Source organism: Manacus vitellinus, unplaced genomic scaffold, assembly GCF_001715985.3.
Source record: "Manacus vitellinus isolate BGI_N305 unplaced genomic scaffold, ASM171598v3 scaffold_18_pilon, whole genome shotgun sequence".
NCBI classification, from domain to species: domain Eukaryota; kingdom Metazoa; phylum Chordata; class Aves; order Passeriformes; family Pipridae; genus Manacus; species Manacus vitellinus.
This window is the reverse complement of record NW_021939324.1, coordinates 4,324,818-4,351,230: the sequence shown is the minus strand read 5'-3', so window position 1 is coordinate 4,351,230 and position 26,413 is coordinate 4,324,818. Positions and strand designations below refer to the sequence as shown.

Sequence of the window (26,413 nt, the reverse complement as noted above, 5' to 3'; positions counted from 1 at the left end):
TTCCTACCATTCCCTTATGAATATATGAAATAAGACAAAATAAGAGTAATTTAGATTGAGAAGGTAGTGAGATATCATAGTCTTACAAAAATCAACATTCAAAAAAGTTTGACTATTTAATTTTTTATTAATTTTTTATTCACTTTATTTACTTGGATCATTTAAATTACCCATAACAGTAACATGCAGATCATTAAAATTGTTTCAATAGAATCAACATCTTTAGTAGTTTCAATACTCTCTATGGCATTAAAGCCACTTTTGAAAAGCCATGTATGAAAAAAATATCAGGAGCATTTTGTTTGACTCTGAAGAAAACGGCATGTATATCAAATTATACCAAATATGAGTGGCATAGTTAGAGCAGTTGTCACTAAAAAGGCTAAATAAGAAGTGAAATTTTAGAAATCAAATATTCTTACTTTTTATTATAATAGTTATCTGACAGTTATAATAAAATTAAAATATTATTGCACTTTTTTTTTTCCTGGGTGCCAGTGAATTTAGAGTTGTACTTCATATATAGAACCAAAACCAAATGAGGGTAAGGTAAATAGTTACATATGTCCTAAATACTTACTGTGTTTTGACTTACTACAAACCATAAAGGTTAATGTAAAAGACAAAAGCCCCACAACATGTCAAAGCTGGGCCCTAATCATTAAACATTAAAATTTTTTTAAAGAGTTCAGAGACCTTGAAAGCACTGATAGAATAGTATCTATCACCTTTATTTCTAATTCTACAATTACCTTTAAACTGCACTTGATTATTTTGGGATCCCCAAAACAGTATTAATCAGGCTAGTTAAGACCAGTCATTTCTCAACTCTATTTAAATAATTTAATTACAAGATATATGACTAAGATAGGAAGCTACTTTTTCTTCTTGAAAATCAGTGGTCTGATTGGCTCTTTTTTAATTTGCTTGACAAACATTTTAGTTAACACAGTTATGGTGGATTCGAAATCAGACAAAATAAAAAAATGTATAGCAGAGACAGTAGCAGATATTCTGTGAGACTGTTGACATAGTCAAAATCTCATTTTTAACCTGCAGCTTGAGGCAAACAGTAGTTTTCTAAAACTTACAGATCTGTATTAGGAAATAATCACAGACAGTGACACACATCTGTTTCCTTTAGTCTTTAAACGTTAAATTGATAGAATCATGGAATAGCTCAGGATAGAAGAGACCTCTGGTGGTCATCTAGTCTGATTCCTTTCCTGCAGCAGGGTAAACCAGACCAGGTGGCTCAGGCTCTCTCAAATAGTGAGTAGATATTCTTACATCTCCACCAATGATGCAGTTGAGAGACTGGACTGGTATATCACTAGCTTGCTTAATTATTGTGTCAGATCTACCATCTTGTCTGTCTGTGTGTCAAGGGAGGGACCAGAGCTGGCTCTGCAGCCTCACAGCAGTGTCAGGAGGCACATGGTCTGCAGCCAACCTGGTGGCCCAGAGTGCACATGGCAGTATCGGGAACCATGTGGCTGGGCTGTCAGTTGAGGAGGGTCCCTCTGGTAAGCCCCCACACCACACCCCCAGAGTCCCTACAGTACTCCTCACTTAGGCTGGGGGACAGTTAGTGGTCAGGGGATCAGACGTCCCACCTGAGCGGGGGGGCCATGACAGAAAACATATAAACATAGGAGCACAGTGTTCCATCTTGTCCTGCCTTCTCTCCCGGGACCTGCCACCTTGTGACCCCTTGGTGGTAATTATTTTTCTCTCTCTTTCTTCTCTCTTTTCTTCCTCTACTCTTTTCTTTCTCTTGTGGGTAACTTAAAACTGATCGGTTATATTTCACTAAGCCAATGGTCGCTGATTGCTGGATACCTTTGTGTAATGCTTCTCATTTGTTTGCTCTCCTGTAAAACCTTTTACCAAAACACCTATTTTTTCACTAAATTAAAAGAAGCTATCTTGGTAAGTGCTTGTAGCATGTTCTCTTTATGCTATTCAAGGTACCAAAGAACTAAGAGTCTGCAAAATTTTTGCGTGGGCAAATTATTGGGAGTCTAAATATAAGTAAACCGCTCAGCCAAATGTGTGGCTTTGGGACTGCTGCTTTACATGCAGATTCCACAACCTCCCTAAGTACCATCCCTATGTTTCTCCACTATATAGCTCTTGTGGATTAGGAATGGTACTCCGCAATTCAGTGTACCCGCCGAGACTCTCCCAAACAATGCTGCCACTTTTTCACTCCCCTTTCCTCTCCCCCTTCCCACCACAGCATGATGGAGTTGAGAACTGGAGGCACAAGAGGTGAAGATCACAGGTTGAAATAAGAACAATTTACTGGAAACATCAATGAGATAAGAAAACCAACAGTAACAGCAAAAAGATTAATACCAAAATTACACGAAAGAGTGTTTCACACGCAAAAATGCTCTCCGCAGACCCAAAGTCAGAGACCCTTCTTCTTGGAAGCCAGAGAATCCCTTACCCCTGCCCCAGCAATGGTGTGAGGTGCTATAGAATAACCTCCTAGCCACACCCATATAGATCCAGGCTTTGTTCCCCCACAGCTCCTGCAAGAAATAACATCCGTCCTGGCCAGAACCAGGACAGTAGCAAGTTTTTTCCCTATACCTAGTCAGAACTTTCTTCTTGCATCTTGTGACCCTTTCCCTTGGCCTTTTGCTGTATACGTGTAAGAGACTGGCTGTGTCTTCTTTACACTTTTGAGTTATGAAGATCAAAATAATATCTTTCCAAAACTTTCTCTTATCCAGGAACTAAGTTCCTTCAGCTTTTGTTAGTTCACTGTGTGCTTCATCCCCATACCAGCTTTGTAACACTTGACTGGACTTACACAAGTATGTCTACATATTTTTTGCACTAGGGAACCCAGAACTGAATACAGGTAGACCCTCACCCTTTCTGAATAAAGGATATCACTTCCCTAGGAATCCTGGCTAGCACCCTTGCTAAAGTAGCCCAGGAGGTGGAGGGTTAATTTGTCAGAAAGGTGCAGTGCTGGTTCCTGTTTAGTTCTTGTTAACCAGGACACCCAGAATTTTCTCTGTCAAGCTGCATTCCAGCTGATGAACTCCAAGTCTGTACTGGAGGGCATTTATTAATCTACAGGTGGATGGCTTGGCATTTCCCTTTGTAGAATTTCACAAGGAACCCGCTTGCCAGTTTCTTGAGCTTTTCCACACTCCTATAAATGGTTATTCAACCCTGCCTTCCAGCATATTAACTATCCTCCAAACTGGTATTGCATCATATTTGATGTTGACCACAAACTTGCTTGGAGTGCACTATTTGTTGTCACAGATGTTACACAAAACATTGAACAACAGTTACAGTCCTCTATCCACTCTAGATTTCAACAGTTTGATTTTAAGAGACTATGACAAAGGTCTTACGTGTAAATGAGATCCAGTTCTCTCCCTTTTAACACTCGAACTAGTGATCTCATCCCAGAAGGTAATGGGTTCAGATAAGTATAATTTGTCCTGGGCAAATTCCTACTAGCTTCTTCCCCTTGTTTTTGATGTCTTCAAAATGTTTTTCAGGAGGATTTGCTCCACAATTTTTTTGAGGCCTGTCTAAGATACCGGATTTGTATCTCTCTGGACTATTTGACTGTCAGGTCGAATCAATCATCTTGTGTGTGTGTGTGTGTGTGGAGGGAGGGGGTCCAGACCTCAAGCATCAGTGCCCACATGGTAAGGCCCGCAGCCAACCAGGCCTCCAGGATTGGAAGGCACATGGTATGGGAACCACAGGAGGCACCTGTCAATCAATAAGGCCTGCCTGGTAGCCCGCCCACACTATGTCCCCTGGAGCCTCTGATTGGCTCCAGCACCCCTCACTCCAGCTAGGAGGGTACTGAGTGGTCAGTGAACCGGATGTCCTGCCTGGGGGGAGTGGCCAGAGAGCCAAACCACATAAACAGACGCACAGGGCCTCCATCTTGTTCAGCCCTCTCTCCTGGAAGCTGCCAACATGTGACCTCTTAGTGGTAACTATTTTTCTCTCTTCTCTCTTTCTTCACTCCTTTCTTCTTCTCTCTTTTCTTCCTTTACTCTTTTCTTCCTCTTGTGGGTAACTTAACACCAATGAGTGATATTTCACTAAGTTGTATGGGGGTGGTGTTTGCTGGTGCTCTAGTGTAATGCTTTTCCTTGGTTATATGTTATTCCTGTAAACCCTTTTGCCAAAACACTTATTTTCTCACTAAATTAATTGGGAAATGCCTGTAGCATGTTCTCTTTTTGCTATTCAAGGTATCAAAGAACCAAAGGGTTTGCAAGAGTTTTTGCGTTAGCCATAACTCTTAGAGTTAAATAAAAGTAAAACTCCCAGTAAAGTTTGAGGCTTCAGGACTGGGGCTTTACAGCCTGGTGTGAGGCTGAATAACCTGTAGGTCTATGGATCTTCCTTCTTATTTCTGAAGATGGCTATGACATTAGCATTCTTCCTATTATCAAGAATTACCTACCAATCAGCTTATACACCAAAATATCTAAGTATTAAAAACTTAAGTGTCATTAGAAAATCTGTGTTCCTGATATTCTGATCCAGACAAATATTTGGTTATAACTGTACTCAGAATAAGTTTTGACTGCTTATTCTGTCCAGGAAACCCCATCTGAAACGTTGTATTCAACTTTTCTACTGCTTCAGATAGCACTTTTTTCACTCTAAAGCAATCTGAAGGGACAAATAACTTCAGTCAAACAACACTGTTACATACTGGTTTAATGATTAATATGATCTCATTGGGTGAATTCTTGGACTTTGCACATTATACTTATCAGCTTTAAAAATGGTAATAGCATGGGGCAACACAAAACCAGATTCTTGAAAAAAAAATCTTTTTATTAAAACAAATAAAATGTTTATAATCAAAATGCTTCCAAATACACATCTATGCATTGTTTTACTTCCATGTCAATTAAACAGTTCAGAAACTTGCTCAACTGTTTACTTTATATTTCCAAGATAAAAACAAGCTGAAGGAAAAACAAACTATATAGTTGCCTTGGGTCCTTTACTGAGAAAACAGACAGAAACCTAATTCCAGCAAAAAGGATGCAACAAACTGAAATTTTGCTTCTCAAAAACTACACCTTCTTGCAATTAGTTTCTTTCCCACCTGAACTTGAAGGTTTTTGTTGTTGGATCTGAGATCTGTAACTCAGTAACCAAAAAGATCCTTCAGTTTATCTTCAGCTCTTATTTTCAGCAGCTCTCCATGTCTGTGAAGATCTTTATTGAGTGAAGGTAGTTTGCTATCCCTAATGGAATTTTCCATATAGTGTTTTTTGATGTTTAGACCAGATGAGTAATTGTTTTATCTCCCTTTGTGGTCTATTTTCTGTTCAGTTTAACTCTTCTATTAATAGGTCATTTTCTTCCTTCTTTTTCCCTTGCTGAAATTGTTCAGCAGATGCCAGATTTCTCAGAAGTACCACCCAGACTTTCCTAAGGGGCTTCACTACCACATTAGAATATTATCACACTACAATATAACAACCATTAGCACAGTATGCCCAAGCAATATAATTTTTTGATAGTTTCAAATATACAAGAAAACTTTAACACCCATGGAATAGAAAATGTTTCTCTGAACAAGTTACTCGTTTAATGAGGAATAGATATTGCTTAAATTAAACTTCTAGAACAGTGAATTGAACAACAATACAAACTTAGGAAAAAAGATTTAACAACAGCTAATATGTTGTGTTTATCTAACATATCATATTAAGATGAACTTCATTTCCCTTCTCATCCATGAGGTTTCATTCCAACTGCAGTTTGCCTCATGTAAAATGGAGGACAGAGATTAAATGACTAAACTGGGAAGTAACTTCCTGTAATTCTGCTAAAAATTACTAATAACTAAAGAACAGAAGTTTAATTAAAAATAGTCTGCAAAAGAAGTATAAAATAGCTATAACAAGATAAAAAATTAAACAGAAGGCTGTCTTTTTTTCTATCTTTTCTGACAAATGAAGTTTCTAAGTTGTGCCTAATTGATACAGTTTAGAGCAAATATACTAAAAAATCATAAACTAAAGTTTAACATCTGCTTCCTTTCTTTAAATAGATGAATGCTTCCACCTTCCTGACTCCCACAATGGCATGATCCGGAATGGACTTTCCCAATTAGAATTGACAGTTATATCCTACAACTGAATGCATTTTTTCATTAAATACTTTTTTGTCATCCTTATTTTGCAATAATTAAGACTTGTTGACTTTCTGGACATGATGCAAAGTTTGTAGCTTAGAAAGGATGCCAAGAAAAAAGAAACTGCCTAAAGGGTGGTGTGAAGTGTGACTTTTCTTATTGATACTATGGCACTTTTCTTACACTGGTTTAAGTTACTCTTTTTTGTTGGTTTTTAATAGGCTATTTTTTCTTATTTAAACAGATATTTAAACATATGCAAATAAATGCTCAAAAATAGTAACAATATAACTATCACGTTTGTTTATAACCTTAACATATGTGCAACAAACACAATGGTTCTTCAAGTCATTAGAAAACTTGCAATGAAAAACCAAAAAGTATTTTGGGAATTATGAACATGTGTAAACTTAAGGTAGAAAAGACTCAAGGTATTTCAGACTCTTATTCAGAGAAGAGTCAATATCTTAACATAAACTAAGTCTCATTAAAATGATCCACATATAGATAGAACTGTTGGTTCAATAATACTGGTGTTTTCCATAAATAAAAAATAAATAGATATCATGAAGTACAACCAAGAGACACACAAAGGCTTTCCCCTGAGTAGGAACAACCCTAGCAAATGTATACAAATACCTCCAGGGAAGGTGTAAAGAAAACAAAAGCCAGGCTGTTTTCAGTGGTGCTCAGTGACAAGAGGTAATGAATCTAAAACACAGGAGGGTCCATCTGAACATTGGAAAGCTCTTTGTCACAGTGAGGGAGACTGAGCATCAGCACAGGTTGCTCAGAGATCTTGTGTAGTCTCCATCCTTGAAGGTACTCAAAATCCACCTGGACATGATCCTGGGTAAAAGGCTCTAGGTGACTCTACTTGAGCAGGGGGATCTCAGAGGTTCCTTCCAACCTCAGCAGTTCTGGGATTATGTGATTCTATTGAAGAGACAAAAGTCTCTTCTGCTTTCCCTGCTTTGAACTGTTGTCATATGGATTTTCATATTCTCTGGACAGAAGTTTTAAGATGACCTCAGTGAAGACTGCAATGAATATTTGGAAATTCTTTCCCTGTTTTACAGTGAATTTTAATTTAAATAATCTGAAAGTTATAAGTGAAAACTGGCTTTCAATTCCTGCAGTGTTTCTAAGGGTGAAAGCAAATGTACTTCCCCAGCAATGCAAAGGCTCCTTGGAGCCCTGTGCTAAACAGTTCAACATGGACAAACCCTCAGTTTCTGAATCACATTCAGGCTTCTTGCCAGTTGAAATTCTCAGATCCACAAATGATTGTATGTGATAGAGGGGGCAGGGGGAGGCACAGACAGAGAGAAACACAGAGAAAGACAAGAAGGAGGACATGGAGAGAGACAGACAGAGACAGAGAGAAAAGGATTAGATATTATTAACATATAACTGTAAACAGAGTGTGTTAGACTATAAAGAATGACCTTTGGGCTACTTCTTGAATATGGCTGGGGTGTTATGAGTTATGTTCAAGGTTGCTCAAAAGATAATAAATTTGCTAGGAATACTTTTTAATGTGTTTAGCTCCTCTACTTCAATAAATAAACTTTTTATTTAACACGTTATTATTTTCAATATTTTTCCTTCGAGCATAAAATAATTTTCTATTAAAAGTGAATAAAATATTGTGGCAGTTTGAGCCAGATTAGAAATCCAAAATCCAATTTTCCAGGCTTCCCCCCCCTTTCCACAATTTATCCCAACACAGAAGAGAAAACTTTCAGGCCAGAAGCTTCTATAGGGGAAGGGGAAGTATTAAAATTTATTTACACAAATAAATATACTGTACAAAATAAAAGCAACTATATATATATATATATTATTACACTTCTATCAGTCCCTTTAGTCCAGGAAAAGCCTTTTCAGGCTGATAAGTAACCAGTTTCTCTCTCGTGGGAGTGTTCGGGGCCCCTGAACCCTTCTCTACCAACCTTCAGCTGTTTGCTGCAGTTTTTCCTTCTTCATGAAGTCCACGAAGATAGCTTTGAGTCTGTTCTCCTTGATTCTGTGTCATCTCTGTTGCATGGTCTCTCTCTCTCAGTCTCATACCTCGGTTCGTAGGCTGCTGTAGTTTAGTCAGTTTATCAACATCCTCCAAGTCAGTTTTCGGCTGCCCCCAGTCAAACTTTGGCAGGGCAACTCCTGAGCCCTTTGGTCCGTCTCCAATTTTGCCTGGGATTCTTCTCCCAAGCACTGAGCTGTTTTGTTATCAGCCCGTCCACTTTGGCTCTGCTCCAATGCTGAGCCTTGCATCCACTCCCACTAAACAGCGAGAGGGAAAAACAGCCCCCTTCTGCAACCTGGCTGCAAAGGGGGGAAAAGAAGAAAAGGGCCTGGCCACAAGGCCTGCCTCTCTCTCTCTCTCTCTCTCTCTCTCTCTCTCTCTCTCTCTCTCTCTCTCTCTCTCTCTCTCTTACCAGTTGTTTGTGAGTCGCGTCCCTCACAAACATACACTCACTCCAGTGCTGTCTCTAACTCTGCCCTAGGCAGAGCTGGGGGGCCGCAGGGCTCCCCTCTCCCCCCTGGAGGGGGGAAGGAGCCCAGCCACCCCCTGGCCTTCTACACCCACACACAGCAGACACCAACAGAGAAACTGCCAACATCTTCTGGTGCTGTGTATATATGATTTTGAGCAGCAGCGAACAAGACGAGTGGTGATTGCCTCTCCAGGGAGCACTGCCCTGGCACCCGATCACCTCTGAGCCCCTGACTGTCGGGGGGGCAATCTTAACCCATGACAATTATTTTTACGTGTAAATTCATTCAATACCCATAAATAAACTAAAACACACCCTTCAATGGTGATTTTGTTTTTTTCTTAAAAAAATAAACAAACAAAAAAAGTCCCAAGAAAAAAGGATCTGGTACTTCTTGAAGTGTAGATCTCCTTTTGTGGATGTTGTTGACAGTGTGCTATACCATCAGCTGCCTCAAATTATTAACCCCATTCAGAAACAAAGCATGAATTGAACACTGAACATTCCAAGTGTACACAATGCCAATCAGTGTTACAGAAAGACAAAGACATTTCAACTTGGCCTTTTCTGCAATGTGAAAATTATAGTTTTGGCACAGCAACTTGATGTGAAAACCGTGATTAAGTCTTTCAGGATATTCAATAGAGTATCATTACTGTGTAATAGTATTTTTAGAACTAACAGACTGATCTATACAAATATACTAACAAATGCACCCAAATCCACTACTAAAGTATTAATATCACTGGAAGCAGTAAAAAGAAAATTGTATTAGCATTTTCTTTTTGAATGCTAGTAATGACTGTTACTTTTTTCATAATTCTAAACAGGAATTTACCCCATTCTGTATTTAGTATTGCTGGGTTTTTATTTTTAAAATTCTTGTAAATGCTATATTTTCATGGATTAATATAATTTGTATTATTTTAATAACTTATATTGTTGATGAAGTATAATTTGTCAGTTATTCCTTTTGTGCAGCACTTTCGCTGTTAATATTTCTCAGAAAAAAAAATTAAAATACCTATATCAGTTCATAGGGCTGCAGCTACATTTATGCTTACTGTCAAAACATAAGAAAAACCTTGTAAGAGAAAAGAAAAAGAACAGTGGCTGATAGAATAAAGCAAGTGTTTTATAAACTAGATTTTAAAAATATAATTTTTGCATAGTTGCTGTCAATCTTAATGTTAAAAGCATGTATCCTTTAAATTAAAAGGCACAGCAGCGCTCATTCATTAGAAAAATACAAAAAGAACGCAGAATCATGCTCCTAAAGGAAGTAACAAAAAAAAGCTAGGAATAACAGCTATAAATGCAGCTTACATTCATTGAATCCTAATTATAACAGCACTTTTCACTCTGCTATTTGAATATTCAGAGCTATTATTAATTTGCCAGGAGCGGTTTTCATTTTCCACATATCTTGAGGACCCAAATTATTCTAGATACATTTTTAGAGTTTTAAAACATTTACGCTCTGAATATATAATTTTACTTATTCATGGAGTTGAAAACATTTGTTAATGACATCTTCTAAAGGAGAAAAGGAGAGATGATTAAGTAATAGAGTTGTTTTTCATTCAGATTATGAAACAAAGTAGAATATGGCGCACTATCTATTTTATACAGCTTCCATAATACAATATGTGAGAAGTGCATAATAACAGTATGCTTGAAAGCTTTCAAGTCTTTTGCCATACATTATTACTAGTAATACAACTCACATTCAGAAATAGATAGTATATAATTAATAGTTATAGTAGTTATATCTTCAGAACCCTGTTTAATCACTGAATAATTAATACCTACAGCGTATGTCAGCAAAACTCTGCCCTATTGTAGGTCAAATGTGTTCATGGAATTAAAAAAAAAATCCTAGGTTTAAGAATTTAAAATAGCAGTCTCCCATACCAACATGCATTTTGCCTTTCGATAAACACTGAATCAAAGCAAGCCTATGGCTATCCCACACCTCTAGAGATCACCAAGAGGAGAGGAGGTTCAGATACAGAAGATTGCCCAGATGAGTTAGGATAACTTCAGTGACAGATAATTATCAGCCTTTCTAGGCAAGTTATTCCAGCCTTTAACCACCACTACTGTAAAAAAAACCCAAAACAACAAAAACAAAACCCAAACCCAGAACCAATCAACCAAACAAAAAAACACCCCATTGTTACTTCTCATATTTAAACAGAATTTCCTGTGATTCAGGAAATTCCTGTGCCCTCAGCACTCATGGTGCATCTTATCATGTCTCAGTGACTTTGGCTTAGCCAGTTTATATAAACCATCCCTAACTTGGTCCTCTTCCTCCAAGTCTTCCTTGATTCAGATTTTCCCATGGGTTTTAGGCACCTGGGATTATTGAAAATAAGTCTTACCAATGAAGATAGAGATGAAGAAGACATTCACTACTTCAGCCTTTTCTAAGACCTTTATCACCAGGTCCTGCTCCTATTCTTCCTTTTTCTGCTGTTGAACCTGTAGGTGTAACTACATTTTCTCATTTTATCAGCTGGAAAATGGAGACCTACTCAGAGATGTAATCAAGGTCACAGAGATAATCAGAACTTAGTTCTAGTAATTCCAAGAACTGTTCTTGGGGCTCATAGTCAACAATGCTGTTTCTCCAAACAAAATCTTAATTTAATGTGCATAATGAACAAAAAAAAAAAAAAAGGCCGGAACCAAAGAAGTGGTTTTTAAGTCCTTAATAACAGCAGAGCCTGTACAAATGAAACATCAGTCATCAAAGCAAACAAAACCAATCTGAATGCACTCTTTTCTGCAACTCAAAAAAAAGATTTTTTGCCCTTTCTTTAAATCTTTTAAGCAGACCTAACCAGATTCACAGCCTGAAATGAAAACAGGTACTGTCTTCTAAGTGTTTTCCTTATTCTGCTCACTATTGTCCTTTTAGTTTGCTTACACTGGAAATCAAAATGTTGAATGTTGTAAGGAAGTTTCTTAGTAAGAACATTTTGCGTGCTACATCTATTTGCCAAAATAGAAACCAGCCACAGTGGGTGATGATCTTTTAAAGCAGAAAGGGAAAAGGTCACTTAAGGCTTTATTCTGTAAGGTGTTATGTCGCTAAGCACATGCTTTAAAGCTTTGCTGCCTAAGTGACACTTTGTTCAGCACCTTGCAGAGCTGATGCTTAGGAAGGCAATAATAATGATTTACTGGTGCTATAATTTTGAAGTATTCAAGAAAAAGACTATATATTTGAGAATTAAAACTCCTTGTAGCTGGGATTCACTCAAGTATAGGAATTCATTACAAAGCCCTTCAATTACCTAATTTTCATCTGGAATATGTTTGAGAATGCAGCAACTCATTGAAGAAGAGGGTCCAGGAGCCCTAATTAGGATTTTAACATCTCCACCTACCTACCAGTATGTGGGTCATTTCTGCAAAAGGGTTGTACTTGCCATAGATCTGAATTTTGCCTTCCCAAAACCATTATGTTTTGTCCATTTAAAGTCTTAGTGATTATATAACATTTAAGAAGTTTTGCTGTGCATTTTTTTCCTGAAATACTGTTATTTATTTTCATATTGATTTATATAGACTGTTATTTCTAGCCAAAGGATATCCATATCACAGACGAAAAACCAACTTAATAGCAGCATGTTCACTGCTGAAGAGTTAGATTTCAAATACAGTATTTCATAGAATCACAGGATCGTTGAATATCTTGAGTTGGAAAGGACCCATAAGGATTTATCAAGACCAACCCTTAGCCCTGCCCAGGACAGCCCCGAGAGTTACACCCTGTGCCTGAGAGCATTGTCCAAACACTTCTTGAACTCTGTCGAGATTGGTGCTGTGCCCACTTCCCTGGGAAGCCTGTTTCAGTGCCCAACCACCCTCTTCCTCTGGGTGAAGAACCTTTTCCTGATATCCAACCTAACCCCCTCCTGACACAACTTCAGGACATTCCCTCAGGTCTTATCAGTGGTCACCAGAGAGAGATCAGTGCCTGCCCTTCCTTTTCCCCTCCCAAGGAAGCTGTAGACTGCAATGAGGTCTCCCCTCAGTCTCCTCTTCTCCAGGCTGAACAGACCAAGTGATCTCAGCAGCTCCTCATATGACTTCCCCTCAAGGTCCTTCATTGCCCTCTTTTGGATGGTCTCTAACAGCTTAATGTCTTTTTTATAATGAGATGTCCAAAACTGCACATAGTACCCAAGTTCTGAGGCCACACCAATGCAGAGTCAAGCTATATTTCACATAGCATATAACAATATTTCATACTCTCACATTTATATTTTTTTTTTAATGGATAGAAAATACAAAGTAGCTTACAACAAATTAAATATCGTAGTAGTTTATTATCTCTAATTAATAATTGGGAATGAATTATATCTCTGGAGCCTCAGAGGCTTTTCTGTGATTGTTACAATTGATCTTTAATTGTTCCATCTTAAAATTAATTTCCTGTCCTCATTATTATCTTCTTTGAAATACTTATGAATAGGATCCAGCTAACAGCTATTTTGACTAATCTCCCTGAAAATGGTCTAAAATTTTTCATAACATTACAATTGCCTGTGGAGAAGTTTTCATTCTTTTTAATAAAAAATGTCATTCTTATATTTGCTTTCTGATATATTTAATATCCATTTATCATGTCTTCAAGTAATACAGAAAGTGTATAGGTAGTTTTTTCTAATCTATATGAGGCTACAAAGATGCACTCTTACAAAATGACTACTTGCAACATCCACATTCTGTTTAAAGGGCTGAACAGTTATGATGTGGCTGAGACAGCCACATTACAGCAGCATGATAGATGCTCTAATTAATGTTAACTAGTGTAGCCTCTGAGAAGTCATGTATCTTCTGCAATAAAAACACTGACCAATTTTTACTGCCCTTTGCTTCAGCATCTTGTTTCACTGTGCTCCTTAAGAAGGAGGTAAAGGAGACAATTCTTTACACTTTCTGTTGCTAGGTATCTTGTTCTTCCCTTTAAAAATCACTCATCCCTAGGTAGGACACCAGAAAAACAGTGGCAAAAAAAAAGCTGCAATTTTTGTATAGGTCATACATTGCAGGGTCAGGCTGGGGAGCAGACAATCCTGTTTTAATTTTATGTTAAAAAAACCAACCAACCAACTAACCAAACAAACAAACAAAACAAAACAAAAAAATCACACCAAAACCCCCAAAACTAAACAGAAAAAAAAATGAGCATCCAAAAAACTAGGTTAGTTACAGAGAGCTTAAAGTAGATTGCACTAGATCACCAACATCAGAGAAGAGAGAAACTGAGGGAAAACATTTATAGACACCCTTTCTAACCAAGTGCTACCCAAATTTAGGACACATTTCAGCTTCATCAAGTTTACAGCTCAGTGTGAAATACTAACAGTTATATTATTTTTATAACATTTGTACCAACAAATCAGCCCATACATCTTATACATAACTCACGCATTTGGGGCATATTCTGACCTGATGCATTTCATAGATGTAATGGAATATGTTTTCAAGAAATTGAAAAACTGATTTCTTTGTTTCAGCATTTCTTTCATGTGCCTAAAAGGAAGCAAACAAAGGAGACAATTCCTTTTAATAACTGATGCTGCTGGAATTTTACTTGTTTTATTCACATGCCAGTGAGGATAAATGCCACTTGATAAACCTATTATTTGTAATTTAGAGCCACTTTTAACGCTTTTTACTTTCTACAATTTGAAGTAAACATGTATTCAAAACTAGAAAATGTTTGTCAAAAACTGAAATATTTTGTTTATTGTTTTTAGAATAAGTAGGGTTTATAAAAACAACATTGGAGATATTTTCCTCAGGTCATTTTCACAGAAATACCAGAAAAATTATAGTAAGACAATGAAATTGGTTATTGGTTTTGCCTTGTTTTGTTTTCAAATAAAAGATTTATGTTTAGTACGTATTACAGACTAGGAATGTTGTTTATACTCATTCACTTAAGATGACAAGAATAAAAACAAACCACAAATTAATTATAATGTTTTAGATTTTAAAGGTATTTAAAATGCACTGCCCAATTAATAACATGTAGTGACTATTTAAGTCTAGTATTTTATTTTCATTTACTTCTGATTTTTATCTGGTTTTTGATTCCAATACAGAGAAGTGATAAATGATTAATTTTTTGTTCCAAAAATATAATAGATTTTAAAAACAGAATTACAAAAGCTAGCCAAATTGGTTGTATCAGAAGCTTTGGCTACAACAGTCTGTCATTTCAAGAGTGGTACAACATCTTGATCAGAATTTTGCCACTTATTGCAAAATCAAGACAAATCATAGAATATCCTGAGTTGGAAGGAATCTACAAGAATCACTGATCTAACTCCAGCCCCAGCACAGGACAGCCCCAAGAATCACATGATGTGCCTGAGAGCAAACATTGTCCAAGCGCTTCTTGAGCTCTGTCAGGCTCGGTACTGTGAGCACTTCCCTGTGGAGCCTGTTCCAGTGCCCAACCACCCTTTGGGTGAAGAACTTTTACAATGTTAAAATAGTCAACTTTTGCATCCATGAAACCTCTACATTTTTCAGGTATAGAACTCTTTACTCACCAGAGTACTCAGTCCCGCTTATCTATATTATTTTATTATGGATAGTTTCAGACTGCTTCCCAAACTTGAATAAATTCATTTTAATACACTCCTATGAGATAAAACAATGCTATGTGATATGTCCATAGCTATGTACTGTGATGTAGCTGTACTCAAACTGTGTCCAAGTCAGCTTTTGAAGTAGACAATGTGAGCTGCCTCAGTGCTGCTCTAAGCTTGATTGAATTAGTTATGGCTATTACGTCTCAAATGCAGCTGTATTGCATTTGGGACCCAGGCATGTATTGCTATATGGTTTTGCACTGAGTCACATAGACATTAAAACCCTAGCAGACCTTGACAGAACTCCTTTATTTGTGCTCTATTAACACTGTAGAGCTGCCCCAAGACACACATCTAAGAAAGGAAGTTAAGCACAGAAACATTCACTGTTGTCACAACTAATCTTTAGGCACTCCTGAGAGGATAAAAATGAAACAAAAATCATAAATCATTTGACATTTTTAAGTGGCATTGACTTAAATGAAGAAAATAATCAGATTCCTAGATAAAATTACGGGGGAAAATGAGGTATCTAACTTAAATGCCGCTTAGGTACATAGGCATTTGGGAGATGTTACAAAGCTTATAAAGAGAGGAAAAGGTATTGAACATTGAACTCGTGAACTCAGATTTCTTTCTCCAATGAGTAAAACTTATGACTTTTTACTGTTCATTTTAGACTCTCTCTTCACTGAGTTAGACCAAATCACTGAAGAAGCCTGAATATCAGTACTGAAATCAAATTAATTAGCTTTTTCATTCTCCTAGTTTCTGAAGGCTGACTCCAAAACTGAAGCTACAAGGTGAGTATTTTATTCTTAATTCTGCCTCCAGATGTGTACATAGTGTTTGCACTTTAGCTGTTTTCTGCTTGTAGAAAAATTCTTATTGTTGTTTTATAGCTTATCAGTCATCTCTATCAGTGCCAGTGACAATATGAGAAAAAAAAGGATAAAAGAGAGAAGCAAGTGCATTGCTTTGATTTTCACCTCCAATGAGGTCCATATGCCTCACTTTGGAACTCCAACCCTGGCAAGAACTAACCACTGTTGTTTGGCTTATGTATTACACTAGTTGTATAAAGATACCAATGAATATGTAATTTCATCCACTTTTGGATCTAATGGAAGAGATAGCTCTGTGACCTAACATTAAGAACTGATACAGTGGTGATACAGTGTATTTCATTCATTCATAGATCATAATTACTTCTGGCCAAATTTTACTAATAGCCTCAAACACTGATAGCATTATTCTATACAGACATTGCTATATTATTCCAGTTTCCAAACATGTAGAAATCTAGAAGAATTTCTAAAGATAACAAATTTAAGTAAGACTAAATAATACTGTTGTCATGTCTTACCTGCTAAAGATAGAGAAATAAATGTGCATGAATACACCACCAGCAGGTTCCATTCCCTAAACCCCCTCCCAAAATTCATCGCAGACACCTGATAAATAAGGCAACTCGAGCAAATACAACTGAGCGTTTGCTAAGTGTAAAAATATTTAAACTATGGATGATCTTTGTGTCTCATGAGGAGAATTAATTCTGTGCTACATCTTCTGTTTCTATTGTTGTCTCAGGTGTTTTATAAAGCACACAAAATAAATTTAAGTGTTCTGCCTTACACTGAAATGCTAAGCTTCAGGCAATTGAAGTTTTCTTATAACTTAAGTATTCCAAGGCTGCCAGAAATACATAAGTATAAATCCAATTATATCCACCACATTAACATTAATACACCATTTTTTTAACCTTCACATTTCCTTTTCATTCTTTTCAAATGAATGAGTTGAAGAATCCACAATCTCTTAATTTTCTAATTATGTCTTTTTAATAAACATTTTTCGTGAGCATTTTTTTGTTTTCTATTTTTAAAGGAGAGATTACTTTTCTTATATTCAGTTCAAATGTATGAAATACATATCTGTGTAAAGTAAGGAATGTGACATTGTGATACAAGAAAGTATTAATATAGGTGGAATTTAATTGGCTGTACAATATATGTAACTTATTAATTATATTTTGAAGAGAAAACTAACCAAAATTGCACAATCACCCACATTTTAGTTCTTTATTATAACAAAACCATAGCGTACATGAAAGTGTATGTGGGACTATGTAACCAGAAATGTGACTAAGGGTAGACGGAAAGTGATTTTCTTGTCCTGAGAGTTTTACATTTTGAAACTTCTGTTCTTCTTTGGAAGAGGAAAACAAACCTGTGATGCATTTTGTTACCCAAAATTTATAGAATTAACAAATCTGTGGATTTGTCAGTCTCAATTTATTTCGATTTTTTTAATTATTATTTTTAAAAGAATAAATTCACATAACTGCCTTCATAAAAATTGTTGAGAGCGACATATGCATTTTTAAAGAAAATAATGAACTGAAATAGAAAAATCCTTCAGCAGAAGGCAACCTAAATCCATATGCTTTGCTATGATACATCAGCCCTTTAACTATTAGCAATCTAATTAATTAAGTGAATTGGTAATGAAATTGATTGTGAAATCACATCAAGTAATTTGACATCAAAATCAGAAAATCCCACTTATTATTTCTGCATCAATATCATATGGATCACAGAATTTTTCAACATCGGATTTATTTAATTATAATAAATCTTACAAACTAAAAAGTATCTGAGGCAGAGACAGTGCCAAAAGAAAAACAGATGTGCTGTATAGCTATTAAAGTGCATTTCAAGCAATGATAAACACCAGTTTCCAGAAATCATTCACAACAGGCTAATCCAGCAAAATTTCAAGTAATTTAACATACATATTACCATAACTAATAATAAAACAGGGTCAAATCTAGATGACAGATTTGCTATTTGTCCTTTATGTGACTTTTATATGCTGCAGTAAAACATTTTTAAAAGCTTCATGATATTTCAAAATACCCAAAATAGATGCAACAGCTAAACTGTGGGCATTATCATAACATTTTATGCAAGATTACTATTCATGTGTGAATATGCTACATAACTCAAAAAACCCCATTAGTGTTAGAGCTTGAACATGGTATGAATTTGCTCATGTATCATATAAAAATAACTATTTAATGTAATTGAATGTCGTCATTAAAAAGGAGATTACTTAATTTAAGCCATTTTATAACTGAAATATTCTCCTAATGTATTTTTACTCTAACACAAGATGTAGCTAAAAAGAGATGCTATCTGAACATATAAATCCCAGATTGATTAGGATGGCATTTTTCTTGAACATAATTAGGACCAAATGAAGTGGTTTATATGTCTACAAGCCTGTATAGATAATAACTTAATGTGTTGTAATATGTCTAATGATTCTGCATTCCCAAACAAAAAGTTTCTTATTTTCACTAGTTTTGCATGTGGTAGAAACCAACAGACTTACTAAAGAAAGTACATTCAAAAAGTAATTTTAGAAATATCAGTGGACTTCAATTATTTATACACCTTGTCAACCCCAAATTTAGATCAATATTAGATCATTACTTGTCACTGAAATGGAATTCATCAAAATCAATTTATAGCTTTTACTTTCCATATGTACAACAGGAAATGTAATTTCCTCCTTTAAACAATTATGTTCTATAGTTTTCTATATGTCTAAGTGTATACTTAATGTATTTCCTTGCAAGTCCTGCACTACTCTCTTGAAAAAGCAACAACTTGCATCTAAACACATCTTCTCATCCAATTATCCACATTAAATATTAACAGATTATTGATGGTAGCATATTAACTTTTCTCTGTCAATGTTGCTTGGACATTTTACCTATTGCATATGCAAACTTTCTATGTTCTCCTATTTAATCACTGTTGACAGCAAGATAAAGCTCCTGTCAGGTGACAATTCGTACAGTTCTTTGTTAGACAAGTAGAACCACAGCATTCAGACCAATGTAGTTTGTAACAGCCTTGAAAAAAAGACTAACAAATTTAAGTTATTCTTCCACTGGGCCAGCCTTTATAAAAGCAGAAAGTGTTACAAGCTAACTTTCAAGAGAAATTTCTTTGTTTCTATGAGTGTTTTTTTTGTTCGTTTGTTTTGTTCTCATTTGTATTTTTTCTTAGACTTCTCTGTGTTTATATATAAAATGGGACAAAACACAATAAATACAATCCAATAAGGACTTTGCACATGTTCAATACGGCCTGTTGTTCTTGGATGTCTTGTTTGTTTGTATTAATCAAATTTTGTTATATTGTCTTATTTGTGTACAAATAAAATTTCAAAATTAAAAGGTGCAGAAGACACAACAAGAGTAGGAGGTACTCAGCACCTTCCAAGCTTAGGCTTTTAACATAATTGTTGTGGATTACAACATATACAAACACATCTGCTGTTGACTTTCACAAAGCAATTAATTATTATCAGCATTCTCAATAAATCATTCATGGCTACACTAGCAAGAAAATACAGTGGAGATGCAAAGGAACAAATCAATTCATGAAATTCCCTTCCAGCAGTAAGTGGAGCTAATTGCTAGGAAATTACAGGTTTAACTTGGCTAAATTAAAGGCCTCTCAGTGTAACTGTGTGGTCTGGAGAGACTCCTGCAACCTAGAGCAGGCCTTTGCCCTCCCTGCAGAGACAAGTAACTCCCTCTCCGATTTGTCTGTTTATTCACCCCTCTGCACCTTCCCTGCATCAGCACATACAGATGAAGATCCACACTGATGCTGTCAAAACTAACCATCCTTATTTTTTATTAAGGTGGATCACCAGATTTTCTGCACTACTGGACATTAATAATTCATTTATTTCACTATGTTTCTGACACTGCCCAGGAAGAAACACTTTAAGAGAAAATGAAAATTGTAAATATTGTAGATCACACTGAAAGCTCTTAGTTGTTATCTCGTGTCTTAAAGCCTCAGATCACTTTTTGCTTAACACCTTCCTCTCCCCCAAACGGAGGCAGTGTACAGGAATTTTGGATACCGTGTGAATCCATGAAAATACCTAATCAGTGCTCAGTCTGTGCTAACTCACTGGCCTTTCAGCACTCAGTCCCCTCTACCTTCTTTTAACTGTTCATTGGTTTTTGTACTTACAGTTTTTATTTGTCTCTGGGACAGCTCAGTATTTTAAACTTTTCTACACTTTTGTTAATTTCTTGTCAAATTAAACATCCAAGTTTGCAAGAAATATACAACTGAAAAATAATTGCTATGCTTTACCCTAAAAATATGCCACTGTGTCCTTCAGCTACACTTTACAGTATTTTCTAAATGACCCATGTCTTCCTTTATGCTTTGCTCTATGACTAATGATATCACCAGTGATGTAAGTCCAAAAGAACAACACTTCTATGTCTGTTTCAACTGCCATACCAGCTCAATCATTGCAGTAGCTTTACCTATTTACAGACAAAATCTGTACTTATCACGTCTTTGTTAGCAAGGAATCTGATTGATTCAGCAATAGGCTTTGGTGAGGAAAAAAACTACATTATTCAAACCCTAAGTCAAAATTTCGATGTAAAAAGGGAATGAGAAGTATATTTAACAGATGTCTGCTTTATAAAGTCTACATTGAAATATACAGGAATCTTCTCAGTAAGAGCTTAAGGCCATAATGAACCAATCATGACAGTTTTAATTTTCATTTATATCATTATCAAACAAATATTCATGAAAGAGCCAATAGGTTTAAGTGCTCAAGAGGGCTGAGAATGAAAAGAATTCTCGAAGGAGGTCAAAACATTTCTTCAGAAAGTGGTTACAAGAAAATTAAATTTAATTTGGTAATATTACCTTATAAATAAAATCACACATTTTGAGATGTAAAAAGTATTTATAGCATATACTTGAAGGATATTTTCTACTATTGGAGAAGGAATTTTTCCATTCAGCTTTTTCATTAGGAACTGTTTGTGACCCCATTTAAGGAAGATTTTGCAGGAGATACTATCCTTGTCAAGATGAATTTGATTCAAGCAACAGTTGGTGTACACTGCAGTGATTTTAGCTTCTATGTTGAAAGAAGCTAGCTTTGGTGATTTGCAGCCAAAGATTGTATCTAGCAGTTCACTGTAAATGCAATTTATCATCAGACGTTACCTTATCAGATAGTTGCACATGGTAGAGAAAAATACGTAGAAGGTTTCATTAATTCTTTGGTCTAGTCTATGTGGCTCTATTCTAACAATATATGGCTTCAACATGAACATTACACCATGGACTTTATTATCTACAGTTTGCATGGACATGTGCCTATAACTTTTACAAAAGACAGAAACGTCATCCTAAAGCAGTTTTACTTATGAATTTCTTGCCTAATACAGCAACTTTATTTACGTGTCTCATTAATTCAAAGGCAAGTTTGCAATATAAGAAAAAATGACCAAGTATTACATATGTGTAAAAAAATTTCACTGAAGCTTATTGAATTAGCTAGACTAGTAATCAAACACAGCAGCAGGAATCTTTGCATGTTTTACTAGTTTAGATAGAAGATATTACGGCCCAAGAATGGCTTGCCTCATGAACAGAATCCTTTTGTTTAGGTAAAACCCTCCAGTAAAACGCCAGAACAGGCTCTGAGGCTCTCCCAGTATTCTAAGTCTCTGTCATTTGTTTCAATTTCACACTCTGGTCCTAACAAATTAACCAAATTAATTCCATTGTACATAGCATATAAGGAATTTACAGAAACTAAATACCTGTAGATCTGGGATCTAATCTGATAGCACTGTAAGGTACTTCCACCTGTCAAGTCCCAGCAAGTCTGCATTTAGATTTCAGAACACCCAACAGGAGTTCAACAATAACTCATTTATATATTTATTTATTCTATAAAAATTAAGTACTTTTTTAATATTTATACTGATTTGTTAAAATGGATGTAATTTTTTTAAATGCTATAAAGTTACCAGTTACTTACCAAAGGTGTTTTTTGTGTGTCCATAGTAGTAAATGTTGAAGATTCTTGGAAGTATATGATGCTACTGGATAAATTTAGCTTTTTACTGTCCATAATTCCCAGGGAAAATTTGGCACAAACTAAATAATCAAGAATCTTTCATGAACACTATTAACACACCTCCTGAATGTTCTGAAGCAAGAACATGTGCTAGATTATTTTTGTTTGGTTGTTCTTTTCTTGTTTTATTCTCTTCGAATAAAGCTATAGCAGCTGTGAGGCATTGACAAAAAGGGTATTGTCCCCAAGATCTAAGAAAAAAGATTTCTTAGTTTATATATATTGAAAGATTATAGAATAAGCACACCCACGAACCTGACCAAAGCTTATGATGCAAACCGACGCAAATCAAAACTCAAATGAATATTCACGCAAAGATGGTGCTGTGTTTCAATGATTTAAAAGAAACAAACAAAAGATTAAGGTATTAATTTTTATTTTGAGTTTAATGTATTAAACTCCAGTACTGAACCAATAAAAAAATTTAATATCCAAATAGGATTATTCATGCATAATTTTATCCTTTAATTCAAACAATTTCAAATTTTAAAAAAAGTTTCATGTTTTATTCCCCAGAGGTGCATCAAACCCAAAATATTACAGCAATTTCATTAATCAATAACTTTGTGAGAAAATATGTTCCATCATAAAAATTCTGATCACCATAGCTTACTTAAAGTAATTAAAGTCATGTAGGAGTAGGATATAATAAAACCTACATTTTGGAAATTTCTGTACAAGGTAAGAGTGAAATTACATATTTATAGAAAACAAGCAAACAAAAACCGTATTATAAACTCAAAAGGATTGGTAAATTGCTGATAAGAAAAATTGCTCAGATTTTTAAAGAGACTTCAAATATTTTGGCATTAAACCATCACTGCTCTTCAATGGAATTTGTGTAGTTCTATGCAAATCCCGCCCCAAACTCTCTGGCCATTAAGCATCTATTTCAATCCATCTTCTTCACAATAAAATGTCACAAAATAATAGAATATGCCAAGTTGGACTGGATCCACAAAGATCATCTAGTCCAACCCTTAGCCCTGCACAGGAGCATCCCCAAGAGTCACACCATGTGCCTGAGAGCGTTGTCCAAATGCTCCTTGAACTCTGTCAGGCTTGGTGCTGTGACCACTTCCCTGAGGAGCCTGTTCCAGTGCCCAACTACCCTCTTCCTCTGGGTGAAGAACCTTTTTCTAATATCCCCTGATTTCTAAAACTCCCCTGACACAACTTCAGACCATTCCCTCAGGTCCTGTCACAAGTCACCACAGAGAAGAGATCAGTGCCTGCCCCTCCTTTTCTCCTCACAAGGAAGTTGTAGATGGCAGCGAGGTCTCTGTCTCCTCTCCTCCAGGCTGAACAGAACAAGTGATCTCAGCTGCTCCCCATACGGCTTCCCCTCAAGGCCCTTCACCATCTTCACTGCCTTCCTTTGGATGCTCTTTAATGGCTTCATTTCTGCCTTATACTGTGGTTCTCCAAACTGCACACAATATTCAAGGTGAGGCCATCTCAGTGCAGAGCAGAATGGGACAATCCTCTCCCTCAGCTGGCTGGCGATGCTTTGTGTGATGCCCCCCAGGACATGGTTGGCCCTCCTGGCTGCCAGGGCACTGCTGACTCAGATTCAACTTGCCATCAACCAGGACCCCCAGGCCTCTTTCCACAGCACTGCTTTCCAGCATCTCATTCCCCAGTCTGTACGTACATCCTCGCTTACCCCATCCCCGCTGCAGAATCCAGCACTTTCCTGTGCTGAACTTCATACAGTTGGTGATTGCTCAGTCCACTAGTTTGTCAAGGTCTCTCTGCAGGGCCTCCCTGCCTTCGAGGTAGTCAACAGCTCCTCCCAGTTTTGTGTCATCTGCAAACTTGCTGAGTAACCCTTCCAGTCCTGTGTCCAAGCCCTTTATGAATGTTGAAGATGTTGAAGAGCACTGGGCCTAAGATGGAGCCCTGCCGAACCCCACTAGTTACATGTTTGATTACTCTCACATTTTCTATAAATTTCTTCTGTATAATATCTCATCTGATTCTCTGCTAGCAAAAAGTATGACTGAAGGCTATTGCTTCAATTATAAACTTTTTCTGAACTAGATGATGTCACTATATTTCCAAATTATAAAAGGATGTCAACAGTAAAGATCATCATGCAAGTCTATTCACCAAACTGCAAAGAACATATATGTTGGATTTTTTTTTTCTCTGGGTGCTACATAAAATTATCCCTAATGACCAAAATGGCAATATTCACTCAGTTTCCAAAATACATCTTTCATCTGCTAATCTGAGACCATTTGGCTTTTCATAGGTCATAATTATCACTGGGCATCAGAAGTTAAAAATACTACAGAACAACATAAGCTATTATGTGAACTCATCACTTCTCTCAGTAGTAAGAATTCATTTGACATACAATTTTCACATTAAGTGCATCTATCGTGTCTGTGTTAGTATACTCAGAACTAGGGCCCTGTAACCACGTAGTGTTTCCCAACATAGATAAATGAGGCGCCTGTGATGAATAGTTTTTAAAAAGAAGAAGAGTGAAACAAATATGGTTAAAATTAAAATAAAAGTTGATACTTACAAGCAAGCATGTTTTGCAAAATATGTGTTTGAATCACCACAGAAATGGCAATTTTCTCTCTTCTAAGAATGACAGCATGAAAATCAAAGGGCATTTTTCAGAAGACATTCGTCTTGAGCAACATTTGAATCAAGGTTTTTTTCTTTACCCTCATTCCCACAAGCTTCTCACCATCAGAAAAACAACTGCCTGCCACTATACTGCTTTTGACTGTTCAGTGCAGTATGCAGAAGCTATCCCGATATATAATATATATACATATTACAGCATTCTTATTTCAAGAAATCCCATTGTATCGGTGTCTTCAACACTAATCATTGTAGTGATCTATTATTTGTGTTATGAGATCTGTTGGTGAAAAGGAGAAGCATGATTATTATTAAGAAAAAAAATCTGATTGACATATCTGTAAATAATTTGCTATTCTCTTTCCAGTTCTTATGGGTCCCTAAATAATATATTTTCAGACCTTGATATAATCTTCCTGCTCTAGAAGTGTAATACAAATAATCATATTTATAATTATATAGCACCAAGAGTGTAAAACTGTATGTAAGAATATGAGTAAGATATTGAGAGTAGTTAATAGCAGGAGGAGGAGCTCTCCATTTCACAATCCTTTATGTTGCTTTTAAGACACAAGTCGTAGCAAAGCAAGGCAAATATTAGTTTTCTCAAACTGGTAATTAAATTGTATTGGTGAATGGTCTTGTGGCTGAAGAATTACACTAGGATTCATGGATCATAAGTTCAATTCCTGTTTATATCACATTTCACCTTGATAGGAAAATTAAACCTGTGTGTAAAAAAATTCCTCCTATGGATGTTATTTAGAATATTTAGGTTGTTATTTCTTCAGGCACTGATAGTTACTGAACTGGAAACCCTCATCTTCCCCCTCACATAAAATAATAATGAAAACAGTAATTTTATTTTAGTTTGTAGGCTTATAAACTCAAAATAAGAATGTTTGGTTAAAACACACAAATATTCGCTACTACTTTCTCTCATATACTGCTGTAAACACTGGCCAGGATAGCCATATTAAAGCTAACGCAAAAATAAGTATATAAAACAACCCCCCCTCATTAAATATTGGCCTTAAATAAATCAGGCATTCTCTGAGTCCTTATAAACAGATTATAAAAAAGCATGGACATTTTTTCCACAACACTGCCAATATCACAGAATCACAGAATATAAAGAGGAAATATAAATCAGTCATGTGAGAATTATGGATAGTTACTGTTCAGAATAAGCTTAGTCTCTCTTCACAATACGTTGTTCTTCTGGCTCCATGAAAATCCTGAGCTCCAATATTCTTCAGAGAATACTGCCAAACTTCAAGATCTTTCAAAGAAATTTCTCTTCCTTCCTTATAGGAACAAGTGTTGTCTGATTTTTTTAAAATAGTTTTTACTTTTGCTTTCAGGCCTCTCTAGGTTGCATATTGCTTACCTTTAGGCTACACTCGAATTCCTCAGTCATCAAGGGAAAAAAAGGGAAGAATAAAGCTTTTTCTACTCCTTGTCTCTTGAGTCAAGGAAAGGCAGTATCACAGTCTTCTTCTTACCCCCTTCCTCCATGTGTTCACTTTAGTCAT

At 36.1% G+C, this 26,413-nt stretch overlaps 2 long non-coding RNA genes across 2 annotated transcripts in view; one reads left to right on the top strand and one right to left on the bottom strand.

The window, feature by feature from the left end:
- The window catches only part of LOC115307364, a 479,194-nt gene that overhangs the window by 379,228 nt on the left and 73,553 nt on the right, over nucleotides 1-26,413 (bottom strand). The window lies entirely within an intron of this gene.
- On the top strand, nucleotides 3,879-6,199 carry LOC108639275. Its single transcript, XR_001920371.1, has 2 exons — nucleotides 3,879-3,982; nucleotides 6,074-6,199. It is a non-coding gene; the product is annotated as an uncharacterized LOC108639275 (long non-coding RNA).